Here is a 14,889-nt window from a genome sequence, read left to right on the forward strand (position 1 = left end):
GGCGTCTCGACGATCCACCCCGCGCATATCCGTGTTTCTCTCGCATGACGCGCATCCGCGTAGCACGCAACGATACCTACGTGTACTCGTTATACGGCTTCGAAGCTTTTAACTCCCGTTGTAATTCCGAAAAGTCGGGACGAGATCGGTCGCGCGGTTCTCGCTCTCCAACCAAGAACGAACGAACGAGAAACCAACGGACTTTCGCTTGCCTTCGCGTCCGCGACTTCTCTCTTTGTGTCTGTATACTTTGTACATAGCTGCGACGCCTGCACGCGCGTACATCTGCCGTTATCTACGAAAACTAGGTACACCTCGTCGAACATTGCGATAGAGAAGAAAAAACATTGGATCGCGAACCTTATTCGCGCTTTCCGTAGAAACGTAGACAACGTGGCGCGGCGTTTTTCCAAAGAAAACCAGATCCGTCGCTCGTTTCCAAACGAGCTACGATCGGGGCTGCGCAGTCGAACAACTCCCCGAAACTACCGAAAATTGGACAGAGATTACGTACTTGTGTGTATGGCCTAATGTATATACGTATACATAATATATATATATATATATACATACATATATATATATTTCGCATATTTAGTAAATAAATCGTATTTCATTACAAAAGCGATTCTCAAGCCCGACACGTCCCGCCGAACACAACGTGGGTTGGTACTCCTCGGGCTAAATAATAATATCACCTCAGCCGCGATTCACTGGAAACCTCGATCCTGGTATACTATACGATGGGTCGTTGGTGTTCGTTGCCTCTGGCCGGGCGTGTACCCACGGCCCATTATCTCCTGCCCATTTACGTGTACGCGGAACAGACGAGCGCGATTAGAAGATCTCGGCGTGTTCCGGTGGCTCGATCGGCTTTCGCCGTCGGACGTGGAGGATCTCCGGCTGTTCCAGTGGTCGAGAAAGAATTAATGGTCGTTCGTGCCACGGGACAATACGGGGCAGAGGACGCGCGGGGATCGTGCAAGGGGCGCCCCTTAACTCGATACCAGAAGGAAATTCTCGAGAGGATAAACGGTCGGTCGACGCGAACCGACGCGAGTCTCCCGGAAGACGATCGATGCTAATGGCCCGTGCCAGACCAGACGGCCTGCCTCGTCCTTTGAATATGTATCGACGCGTGCTCTCCCTTCGTCTTTCGTCGTTTCGCCTTTCTATTTTCACCTTTCGACGCAAACAACGACAGAGGCTTGTTCGTGCTCTCGCCTTCGTCTATCGAAGTGCGCGCGATACCTCGCGATTCTCGCGACGACGCAACGGTCCGAACGAGGAGGCGACGAGAGTGCCAACCATCGAATCCGATTACGAGCGGTTAGCATTCGGCGCCGGCTCGAATTTGCTCGATTTGTAAGCGAGCGAGTGTGTTGGACGTTCGTCGACGAGTCGAATTGGCGAAACGGCAGACGAGTTTGGCATCGAGGAGACCAGGGAATCGATGCGCGGCAATTATAACCGCGTCGTTGTCCCTTCTCCTTCCTTTCTCCTCTCTCTCTCTCTCTCTCTCTCTCTCTCTCTCTCTTCCTCGTTCCATTCTTCAAATATCCATTCTCTCTCTTTCAATTTACCTCTCTCGGACGGATCATTGACTTTTTGTTCGTCACGATACACCGAAAATACACGTATGACGCGTAACAGGGAGTGGGAGGAGGAGAAATAAAGTCGATATCTCTCGGTATTACGTAGTTGGGGCCAATGACCGGGAAACGGGGTCGCGATCTCTTAAGTCGTCCGCGAGATCCTTTTTTAAAGTATTCCACTGACCCGACCTTAAAACGAACTGGCTCCACGATTCCTCGTACTCGACCGAGCACGAAAGAACGGTTAGCGGCTAGTTACCCGAGAAAGCCAGCGATCGACGTCCAACGTTTCTTGGACACAGAGACTTTTATTAAAATTATTATAATCTCGCGCGAGCACCCCAATGGATTCTTCGTTTCGATCGAAATTGAATCTCGAGTTGATCGATATTCCGCTCTCGTGGTCCTCCTGCTGTCTTGCCTTACCTTTAATTAACTTCTTCGCCGGGGCTCACTCGTTCTTCTCTTTTTCGTTTTGTTGCGACGCGCCGCGACGTTCGCACGCCTCCGCGTTTCCACCGCTGTCTTTCCCCTGCGACGACATAAATCTCAATTATTCCTTTCAGCGTGTCGTTTATCTGCTCGTCGGTTTTTTATCCACGCCAAGTACGAGACGGCAACGCGGTACGTTTTCGCAGGTGCAAAGGCCAGCTTGCAGCAGCAGCGAGAATCGACGATGCGCTCCTGAAAGCTGCGAGCGGTCGCGAAACCTTCGCGATCGTTCGCCGTCTTCCATAATTTCTTCCGTTTCTCCCAGCATCCTGAATTATAAAATGTCGACCAGTCTTCTTACTCGCGCACCTGTGCTCCTGAAAAACCGCACTCGGATCGATCGGTTCTCCGACTACCGCGATACCTTTCGGCTGCCTGCCAATCCGACTTTCAGACGCAACCTCTCGATTACCGCCAGTGGAACGTCATCGGCTGAGATACGATTCTCGGATGCGGCAGCCTGCTCGTAATTACGGTAAGAAACTTTTCTTTGCAGCATCCGACGTTCTCACTTTCTCCTAACGTTCTCGTTTATCGAGATGTTCGAAAACGAAGAACCGCGAGGCATACGGCTGAATATTATCTACCTATCGACACCTGCGCGAAATTACCGTCTGTCCTTTGCAGCATTTTTATATCTTTCTCCTTCTTCTTCTCCTTTCGCATCTTTCTTTCTCTCATAAAAGAAGATTCTTCCAGTTGTTCGTACACAGCGAAACTGACGAAAGTGTCACGCAACGCGTACCGTACGGAATTTTGATCTATTCGTTGTACGTGTTACCTTGAACATCCTGCGATGTTAGCGCTTTGATCGGACGGTACTGTATCGGAAAAATGTGAAAATGTGTGCAAATGGTCTTAAACATACAATTGGCATTTATTTTAAACGTTTAGTAAGCTGTACAATTTCGACAACCTTATCATCTCTAATATCGTACGCTTGCACTAAACACCTTGCAGTTTCTGTGCATATCTTGGATTCTATTTCAAAGTTTGCCAATACAGTCGCTATAAAGCCTAGCACAACGCGATATATTTATCGTATGCGTAAAAATTTTCTACGGTAAGTGTTGGAATATCCTGATGAACCACTACAGGTAATTTGCCGTCTCAACTTTATGTTAAACTATTAAAAGCCCTTCTCTGGATTGAATCCGAGTGGAAGGTAGAATCGAAAGAGAAAAGTTTTAATTTTATTAAATTTACATCTGGAAGATAATTGTCCAGCAATTTATTAAAGAAGAATATAAGAAAACGTAAAGCTTCTTCGAGCTATTCGGTTATGTAGTACACTCGTGTCCTCTCTACAAACAACTTTCTTTAATTAATCGAAATGCATTAGGTTTTTCGCGAAAGTAAAGATGCCAACAAAGGTAAATTCAACGCTCGCTCGCTAAGCTCTGGTCCGAAGGACTCTTCCTCTTCGAATTGGACTTTTCTTGCCGAGAGCTTAGGCTCTTTTGCTATGTACATCGTATCGTGTCTGTATTGCTGTTACCAATCTGATGAACAGGAAAATTTGTACGATGAAGGTAAGCGACGAAGAAAAATTGACAAAAAACAGTACAGGTATCTGAATGCAAAAAGAATATACCAAGCCAAATGCAGAATACAAAAGAGTCGCGCACGCATACGATGCAGACTAGATGCGTGAAAGTAGTATGTTCCGTTTCGAGACAGACGCGAAACGCTTGAACCCTTCGTCGACGAAAACTAATTTTATTTTCGTAGCCATGAATTTTCGACAACCACTTGAATATATGCAATTTAACGGACGCGATATTCTCGATATCCATTTTGTTCGACGATTCCAGCGATGCAAACGACTTTCGAATCGTCGTATTTGGTCACCGACTAATAACAATAAACCGACAAATTACAAGTCGTAAATTGTAAATTTCGCTCTCGAATAGAATAATCGGATAATGTACAATTTATACGATTTATACAATTTTCTCGCGAAACTTCGTTTGTTTTAGTACTCGTTGACTTTATCGATAACGGTAACTTCTAGCTCACGTCTTGTACCTAAAACTTGTCTAATAATATTAGTTTAGCTGTACAAAACAGTTCTATAAGCAAGGCCGGTGCGTAAAGTATCTTAAAATTCGCGACAAACTGGACAGAAATAGGTGGTTAAGAATTTCCAAAGTAATTTAGAATTTTCAAACAGACGAAAGCTTGACGGCGCTGGAATTCCACGGTGGCACGTTGCACGGTAAGTGGTTCCTTTGGAAGAAATTTCTGCTTGCTCGATAAACGCCGTTGTTCGTCGCGTAAGTCGACTTTCCGCATTATTCTTTCGATCGTCGAAGAGGTAACGTCACAGCTTCCTAGTTCTTTTTCTTTTTTTTTCTGTCTCAAAGTATTAGACATCCTCGTTTCGCCATCCTGACGACAGATAGTTACATCGAAGTCGATCGCAGTAAAATTTCCATAGAAATTCCCTAGAACTCGTTCCTTTCTCCGATCCGCCAAACTTTTGGCGTGAAATTTGAAGTACGGCACAGCCCATGTCCGAGCTAGTGGAAAGAGAAAAATGCTCGATTAACGGAATTTCAGGATTGAGAATAATAAAGCGAACGTTGCTTCTTTCGCGTTGAATTGCTTGTATCGAAATGAAAATCAAGAAAATTGTCAGTTTATTTTAATATTTAAGAACACCATATTTCTATATTGTTTTTTTCATCAGATTCTTTGGTTGTCACGATGCACTCCAAGTATCATTTAGAATCGATAGGATAAATCAAAGACCTTTCTTTTTTTTTTATGATCTTTGTCACGTATTAAAATATTTCGTACGTTTATAATTCGCGAGATAACTCTCGCGAAGCTCGACAGCTTCGGCGTTCTGAAGATTTTCGCTTGCTTGTTTTGCCGTAGAATTCCCTAACTTTTTCAACACACCTAAATGACTGCGTAGAGACATGTAAACGAGTTAGCTTTTATTTCTAGTAATTCGATTTTAAAGTTACGATCCTTTTGAAAATTCCCTCTGCGCAAAACGTTTATCATCCATAGAACTGTAATGACGTTTGCATTTTCCTGTTGCAAGACTAGAAATGAAAAGCAACGCTGTCGGAAGGCTGCAGACACACGGATTATAGAGACGAGAAGACAATGGAGAGCACGCGACATGCCACAAGCAACAATGCTCACTTTGCCATTCGCAAAACTACTAGCAGTTAGTTTAGATTTATTCGGCTGGAATTATTTCAAACAAATGTTCGCAAACGGAAGATAAAAGATTCAAAAGGTAATATAATAGATATATTCAATGATTTCCTTTGTTTTCCGTCGATCGTTCCTTCTTCGAAGCAAATATGCTGGAAACTAGGAATAACTTGAATTAAAAATACATTTAAGGAAATTGCCAGATGTAATAATAGGTGGAATAATATAAATATTCTTACCTTCATTTAATATATTTTATTATTCTATCCTTTTTCTATTATTTCACTGCTTTATTATTATTTTATTAGTATTATCAATACCAGCAATATTGTTCGAAGTGGAGCTGAGCTTTAAAAATGGTTACATTTTCAATATTATTAATATTATTTTGAATTGTGTTATTCGATATTACGTATTATTAATCGTGTGTTATTTAATAATTTTATCTAATAATTAACTAGTAATTTCTTCTTTATATCAGCTTGTATTATAACAATTGTATTACACGTTAGTTTATAATTACAATTTGCAAGATTTCAGAAGTCTCATATTTCAAATTCTTTACTTCATTTGCCAAATCTTACATCCGCCAACCCATATCTGATATACCTTCTATCCCGAACTCCGTATCACGACTCCGTTCCTTGCATCCGACTTTCTCTGTTCCGCGTCTCACGTCCCGCGTACCACATCCTCCTTTCGTGATTAAAAATAACGCAAAGAGTATTTTCGCATAAATTGCGTACAAGAAATCGTTGCTTCTCGCAAACGGAATCCGCCAGCCCGCAAAATAAAATTCGTAGGCCAGAAATTTCACGCAAAACGAGTGACACGAGCGACGATAGAGATAGAGAGCGATAGTGTGCGACGAGAACAGGTATATGTATAAATTAGTTCCACTTTATCTACTTTTGTGATTGCATTATCTTAACGAAGCAGCCAGTCTTCTTCCTACGTTCCATTTAACTTCCGAAAGACGCGAATAAAGGTTCGCAAATTCCGCTCGGTAGATCAAAACGTTAATCGAAACGGATGATACTAATTAAACAATTCCTACTATCACCGAAGCATCAAAAATATTTATTTTCGAGTAATATCGTTACGAAATGATTATAGATTTAGTTTGAAATTTGCTAAAACATATGAAATTAATGTTTCTCTTGTGTGTTACAGAATTAATTTCCCAGCAACATCGGAAAACTGCAACGAGACACAGAATCTTCACCGCGTGCAAAAATTGTAATTGTAATTTGTACCAAGTAACGATAATTAGCCGTAATCCATTATATTCCATCTTTTATAATTACGTCTAAGATTTACACATATGTTTTTATTGTGACAAGAGCTATAATTTATCAATATCCCAAATATTTCAAGAAACGTGACTATAAATGCATAGTAGTGTGAAAGAAATGCACGTACGATAGTTATATTCGAAAACTAAGTACGACGCATCGTTAAAGTTAGAATTAAGTATATATTAAGTTATATAGATTAATTGCGCAGACAAGTTATATAGGACAATTCATGTTGTACGTAACATTGATGGATATATGCGAATCACTATACAATTGAGAGTATTTGCAAGGATTATTGTAGAATTTCAAAATTGAATCAATAAATAGATCTTATAAAGGGAATTCGAATGTAATATCGTGTCTCTGGACTCTGTCCCTCTCCAATCTTAATTTCTTGCCATTTTCGCAAATTACAATAACTGAAATAACAAAAATTCGGAAAACTTGCCACTTCCTATGTCATCCTATGTTCTTCCGATACAAAATCGGACCAAATTTTCACGATTTCGGCTCCGAGAAATTCCAGGAAAACGACGTCACTTCCAGGAATCGCCTCGATAGTTCCCAGAAAGTGACCTCATTTCCAGGAATCGTCAGAATTGAGCCACCTTCTGCTCCATCTTGTTCTCCTGATACAAAATTTGGTCGAAATCTCGAAAATTCGAACGTCATCGCTTATCCTCGACTCTGTCCATCTCCTATCTTACTTCCTTCTCATTCTCGCAAGCTAAAATAAACGAGATTTAAAAGATTCGGAAGAATTTCAGCAGCTTTCGTTCCTTTATGTTTTGTATGTTAATTTATGTTTAAAATGTATATAACCTAACGTACCGTTGTGGGCAAATTGTGGCAGAAATACATCGTTCCCGTTTAAAAATATATTTTGCTGCGTTTGTTTGGTACATTCGATGTTCTAGGATATGGGATATTGGAAATAGGTTTGAGGGAATTGGTAGTTTGAGTTGGAAAAAGCAAATAGGGTGTAGGATACGGGATATAGAGAAGAATACACGGAGTGTGGGATGGAATATGGTTTGGTAAATATTGGACAGAGGATGTGGGATATGGTTTGGTAGGCATTGGACATAGTATGTGGGAAAGGACATATGGAAATGCGCTGCAGGATGAGCGACATGGAAATATGAAATATGTGACGTAGAATGGATGTAGATTGTGTTGTGTGAATTAGGATTTAAGATGTTAGAAATACCAGTTACGGGATACGAGACGAGATGCATGAAAAAATAGAACGTGTGAGATGGAAGTGTGAACCGTGGAACGGGCTCGAATATTATTCGGATATAGACCATGTGAATCGTGATTTAATATGAAACTTAAAAGAACACGCAACACTCCTATCTGTTTCGAATAGTTTACAGTAATTATAATTCTTAGTACAAGACAGGACGACATTTGATTAGAAATATATAAAGCGAAACATAACGATTGACAACTTTTAAACGATATTATGAAACACGGTGCATAATACGATATAATGCTTTTCGATAACCACTCGATTGCTACTACAAAATTGTCCAACAACCCAAAACAACCTCGAGTCAAACGCTCGCATTCATCTTGCACATTCTGGATACACCAAAGCCAAAGTAGTTGGCAGCTGCTGTGTAAGAAGGTTGCCTCGTTACTCCACATATTCTCCGCGTGCTTGCTCGTTCCAACTTGCCTCTACCAGTGGAAGAGCAGCGAAGGGTGAGAATGGAAAGGGTGAAAAGGAGGGAGAGCAAGTTGTCGGTCTAACGACGTGGGCGTGTGCAGCGTGCACGAACAAAATAGCGTGGAACCATGGCCGATCGTGGTCGCATAATCAGCTCTATTGAGCAATCTAGCCACTATGGATCGCGGGCTGGTAGCACGGGCGCAGAGTAGCCGTGTGTAGCGAAGCCAGAAGCAGGGCCAGAGGCAGAGGCAGAGACCGATGGTGGTCGGCGGTCGGTGGTCTGGTCTCGCGGGTCGACAGCTCGGTAGGCCCTCCCTTTTCGTCGCTATTCACACGTTCGTGTCTCCGCCAGCAGTCGCTTCCTGTGTCGAGACGCGTATCCCCTGCGACACGGCCGCGCAAATAAACGGAGAACGCGAGCTTAATTGCACCCTTTCTCTCGCGGAATCTCCATAGCCTCTCGTTTCCCTACGCCCGTAACGTGGACTTGGCAAACTACTCTACACAGTTTTCGACTCTGGTAAGAGGCAGAGTTTTTTCAAACGCCCACGCGATACAAATCCGACTGGCAAACATCAGTTACAAGGTTGGGCAATTCGCGTGGGTACGAGAGAACCGTCGATAGAACGGATTCTCGTGGAGACTCGGATGCTGCACATCGCTCTCAAATAAACTAATACGAGCACTTCCGGTCATAAATATTGGGATCATTTACCGTCTTCTAATGCAGAACGTAATAATCCGTTTGGATTGGCGAAGAAATAATCGGTCGATAGAAATCGTAAGTTCACCCAAGATAACGAGTTTATACGATACTATCTTCTGACCGACATCTCATCGAGCGAACTTTGGCTGAATTAGTTAAGAAATTTAGCGACATTTGCAAAAGTCTGAATTTGACTTGGAATTCATATAGAGAATGCACAGCGATGGAAAAGTTAACTGATGCGATTGAAAATCTAATAATGAGAACAGCGGTTGGGAAAAATTATAGACGAGAAGAGAATTTCATTTTATTTATGAGATTCTTCTTGCAACATAGGATACATAGAGGCATGTAAAATACGATTTTTATTTCAAACGGGATAATACTCGTAAAGATTTTAATATCGTCTATAAGTGTCCAAATATTTATGATCGTAGATATGAAACTGAAAATAATATTACGTACCTAACAAGCGCTGTTGCTTTCGAGCCTAAATCACCTGTTATCTTTGCTCGAATCGAATTAATGGAAACGACAATTCAATTGAAGCGAAGATAAATAACGTATTTACGTTACTAAAGCATCGAAAATTTCTGACAGTCAAGCGGCTTGATTTATAAGGATGAAAGTAGACATTCGAAAGAATATTAGATGTAAAGTTCCGTTCAAAGTTTCATATATGTAAAGTTTCGCGATATAGAGAGAGAGAGATATTGTACGAAAGTTATTTGATAGCACGGCATTGTAGGAAATGAAAGTCAGATCCGCAGCGAACGTGTTAAACAACGATTTACCCAAGATAACTACAATCGCGTCTATAAGAAGGCATTTCTCGCGAATTCGCGTCCACTGCGATCGACTAGCCTAAGACGCGACGCAATATCCTTAGGAGTACGCGGTCTACTACGTACAACGACGTACAACGACGTACAAGAACGTGCGATGCACGATAGATATACGACGTAGGATGCGAGGACCGTTCCGAGGATTACACGGTGAAGCGGTCGCTTTTCCAAGAAGGCGTGCATTACGTTACGACAGCCTCTCGATTTCTCGCCGGTTACCCACCACTTTGCTGCGCCAGTGAATTTTCATTCGCGCCCTGACTACGCGAATATATCTTCGTGCCCGGCTACGAATACGAAACCGCTATCTCCTCGTTCACGAGCTACCGGACGAATCGACAAACGTCTAACTTCTCAAACAGACCGAGATAACATCTCAGCTGGAAAACGCACTTTCGAAACAAACCACGGAGGCTTCCCTCTCTGCCTGCCTCTTTCTCTCTGCCTGTCTGTAGAAACGTGGAAGATGCTTCGACGCGATTCGTTCGAAGGGCAGATGCCAAGATCTTTCGAAGGAAACGCGATCTCTCGAAAGAACGTGGCAAAAAGCGAAGATCGGATCGAATAATTTTTCCTCTTTTCATTTTCACCGTTCTTTCTCGATAGGAGTTTCTTCTTTCGGCTGTCGAGACTCCGCTCGAGCGACGAGTATGCGTGAATCGCGACGATTCGCCCGTGAAACTTGGCGAGAGCGAAGCCGAGAGGCTCGTTACAGCCTCCCGGCTGGCAAACTTTACGGCAACTAAGCGCCTCCGACATTTAATTTCATAATCAGCGGCAATTTCGTAAGCGGTAATAACACCCCTTGAAACGGGAATTTCCAAAACGCGCAACTCCCTCCGAGTTATCGGAATAAACAAAAACGACCAGAGGCGCGATACATGCTCTTCCGTTCGTTGTACGTTGAGTGCGAGTCTTTACGTTTAAATTTATTAATAAATATCTAACGCTACTGGTAACAGAAGTAATATTATAGAAGAAAATGCGAAAGATATTGAGATTAGAATGGCTGAACGGCTGTAGTATCTTACCGTTCTCTTCGCTTCCTCTTCGTGTTCGACTAGCCTGTTTCTTATACCAGCGACACCGATATCTGCGGATAAGTTTGTCGAAATTTTAGAAAAATTGAGAAGCTTGAAATACACGGGAAGCAGCAAAATTTAAAAATATCGAACGCTAAACGCAAATATCTAAAAACTATTTATATTTTAACGATACACTTACAATATAATATCTATTGATATCGGATTATAAAACCGATGAATCGAATCTTTGAGTTTCACCGTTTGTTACTCGCACTCGCGAAAATATAAATTCACCTAAATATTCGCAATCTATTCATATTCTTCTGTTCGAACAGCTGCTGATCTGGCATAAATCGTTGTAATTGATGCAGGTTATCGAGGAAACGATTAATCGGTCAAAATTATGTATTCATGCAAGATAACGATTCAAAATACGCGGACAGAAATTTATGAAAGTTGGTCGCGATAATTAGAGGAAAATAATGAATTAACAGTCGCGGTATATTGGTGGCCACAATTCTCTCGTTTAAATCTTATCGAGGAAATTTTGGACAATTTGGGTAGAAAATTTGGAGGAGTTGGAAATTTAGATGTGGATCGTGGGATCGCTTATGGAATTCGTGCAAATAGACAATTAGAAATAGAATGCAAAATCTAATCAATTTAGTCAGAAAGATCATCAGCGACGAATAGAGAAGAATATAAATTAAATAAAAATTTAATCGACGATATTTTCATTACAGTGTAAAACATTTCGATTTCTCGTGTTCCAAGAATTAATTTCCAAACGAAATAGTCATTTCAGAGGTCCGAACGAGTTCTTAATGATCTTTCGTATTTACTTTACTTTTTCTCTAAGCGTGTTGTAATACTTACGAACGGAAGAACATACATAAAAAAGCGAGCGAAAAAATTAACCCTCGACTAACATCGTTGATAGGTGACCATAAAAATCTGAATAATGGTACTTAATTTGAGAGTGTAGAATTTTATTCAGTCTTCTGTACTTCGCGTAGCAGACTATTATTAATGGTCTTTATCGCGTGAAAGTAGAGCACGAAATAAAATTAAATGCCTTAACCTTTGGATAATGAAACTAGGCTATTGGAAGATTTAAGAAACCATTTAACCAGTATATCAAAACTTCAAATATGTAAATAATCTGAAATAACAATCGACGAATAGTAGGAAACAAGACTGCCGATTTATTCGCAAAAGCAAGTTGCAGTGAAATATTCAAATGCGGGGAATACTTATCCCGGCTGAAACATCTAAAGGTTGAAATTATGTATCCTAACTTAACGATATCAGTCGAGGGTTGGCCCTTTACACTCGGAATATCGTCTCTGTTAGCACGATATTTTTGATCTCGTGCGAAATTATTATACACTAATTTGCTAATCGAAAACATTTTCTTCCTTCTCAGAAATATTATTCTAATTTTAGAAAGAAAACCATTGTATTCTAAAAAAATAATTTGTCAATATTTTAATTAAAGCCCACGCGGTATGATTACAAAAACATAAATTTCATTTCATTTCGCAATCACTGTTTCGAGTAATCGCTCGATTGTTTTCAAAGATATCGTACTTTAAAATAAGGATATCACACCTGTACAGCGTAAACGTACGTTAATCTCCTCGATAATACATAAATCCCTGCTCGCTATGCATTTATGGGAAATCTGATGTGCAAAACGCTAATTATAACAATCGTGAAATCCCTTTCTTTCGACCATCTACTCGATAAAAAGAAGGATTAAGATGTTTTTCGAGGGCAAAAGGTTAACAAGGACGAAATTCGCAGCAAATTGCTTAATCGTCGGGGTGTTCCGTACAAAATCAATAAACATCAGCCAGTTCCGGCATTCTCGACGAGACTTTTCCGCGTTCGCCGCAACGTCATGCTCGGCTAAGGGACTCGTGTTACAGGTTTCACGAAACAGTCTCGCGAGGAGAGCCGCCGCGATACCTAGAAGAGAAAGAGGGTAACTAGAATCGGTGGTGAGCGAGCAAGTGGAAAAAGGTGGAGGTCGGTGAAACGGGTGGCGCGCGCGGTGCACGCTCCAAAGATTTCGATCGCGAAGGAATGAAGTATTCGCGAGGCGTATTCCATCCATGAGGCAAAGCGAGCGCAAATATTGATTTTCAATTACGGGATTCGTGACTTCGCGCAATGTCCCTGCAGAAGGAGCGTGCAGCCGGCAGCCTTGGCATAAAAGAAACCACAATCTCAAGGTCCATCTCGTTGCAGCGTGCTTCTCGATCGATTTACAGCGCGATTTAACGTCTCGGCCGCGCGCTTCGATGCTTTCCAGCTTTTCCTTCGATCCGACGGATAGGTCAGAACCTTCTCGTTTCTCTGTACGAGAAAATTGGTCGGGATGGAATGGCCAGCGTGACTGCAGCGATACGTTCGATCGTTCCTTAGACAAACAGGTCGGAAAGAATGAGCAAGAATTTAAGAATGAGAAAGAATCTCGAGGTAAGAGGAATTCGATTGAAAAAACCTGTGGGAAAAGGCATTGAGAATCGGAGAGAAATGAAGTCGAGTAAAACGAACGGTCGATCGGCCGCGCGGTTTCCTTTGAGTCGCAAAGTCCCATCTCTGTGCTGCGGCCGCTGGATGCGTTTCTCTGTCCCGGTCCGACAAATTGTTCGGTAAAACTGGATCTTTCGTCCGAAAAATACGATCGGTCGGCGGTCTTTCGGTGGTCGTGGCTTTAAGAGCCACCGAGTGCTCGATTCCGCGCTTTGAGGTCGGAACGAATGAAACGCGAAATCGAAGATAGACGAGGAACCGAGCTACGAACGAAACGCAACGTACACGACCACTCGTCGGTATTAAGGCACCTGATAGTCTACGATTTATGCGGAACGTGGTAGTTCGTTCGGATTATTAAATGGCGAATTTTCGTAATATCGCGTTTGTACCGCGTGGCACGATCTAACATCCAAGTATCCAAAGTAAATACAGTTACAAAAATACGGTTCTCAGAAGTAGTCGCGCATAATGGTATCTATCGTAACAATTAATTTACTTAATTCGATGAATTAGATTTAGCACCTGGCATTTCGCTTTTCCAGGATATTTCAGTGAAAAAATGCACGACAACGAATAAAGAAAAATTGGTGACCACGTTGAATCGCTTTTATCGAACTCCGACAACCACTATAAAAACTTGATGATTGTCTGGAAATGAGACACGGAACCTGATAAGAAAAGGTACTTTGTTCCTTGTAACCATCGTACACGGTGAAAGATTGTAAAGACTATTTATTTGCAACAATTTGAGAAGAAAGTAACGAATTGAAAGTTACAAGATTATTGGTAATTGATAGATAATTCGTAAAGTTCGGCTTGTCTTTCTCAAAGTGTCCTGCTGCTCGTCGATAAGGATATGACTATTTAAAAAAAAAAATCTCATCGAGATCAAAGATATCGGAGGACGCGTGTTTCAGAAATCAAAGTCGTTTTTCACGAGGAATTATCGCAAAAGATGGCAAAACGTAGTTGAAAATAAGAAGAAATAATCCGACGATGATACATTACGAGTAGGAAGAAATAAATTACATTCGTCATAAAAAGAAGCCGCTGAAACTTCTGCATAGATCCAATATACAGTATAAAAGTTTACTCGTTGATGATCGATCGATTGCTTTACGCGAATCAAAATTACGTCGAAAGTTTGTTGAATCAGCCTGTAACAACGAAATCATGCTCGCGAATATAACGAAATTCTCGAAAATAAGAAACCCGGAAACAGAATTTTTGCGCAGACCTGGCATACGGTGTAAAGGTTTATTCTTCGATGATCGATCGATAGTTCCACGCGTGATCCTGCGATCGAAATTCCACGAAAAGTCGGTGTAACGTCCGAGTAGCGAGGAAACGAAGCGAAGAAAGGGGACCCTTGGTCTGGAGAAGAGAGGAACGGCAATACCGGTCTTAGCGTAACCGTGGAATACTCGCGACGAACAGCAAAAGAGGAAAGAAGGAAAGAAACAGAGAAGCTAAGAAAGCAAGCACGAAAGGCAAGGGGAACGAGTTGAAAAACATTAATTAATTCGTGCCAC

General features: G+C 41.6%; 1 long non-coding RNA gene across 1 annotated transcript in view; it reads left to right on the forward strand.

Moving 5' to 3' along the window:
• Positions 1 to 6,492, forward strand: part of LOC117152512 — a 6,671-nt gene extending 179 nt beyond the window's left edge. The window contains exons 1-2 of the long non-coding RNA XR_004462903.1: positions 1 to 5,343; positions 6,435 to 6,492. The exon at positions 1 to 5,343 is cut by the window's left edge and continues 179 nt beyond it. This is a non-coding gene — a long non-coding RNA (uncharacterized LOC117152512). The remainder of the gene's footprint in view (positions 5,344 to 6,434) is intronic.
• Positions 6,493 to 14,889: the final 8,397 nt, after the last annotated feature.

This window comes from Bombus impatiens, unplaced genomic scaffold (assembly GCF_000188095.3).
Source record: "Bombus impatiens unplaced genomic scaffold, BIMP_2.2 scf_4016, whole genome shotgun sequence".
Taxonomy (NCBI): Eukaryota; Metazoa; Arthropoda; class Insecta; order Hymenoptera; family Apidae; genus Bombus; species Bombus impatiens.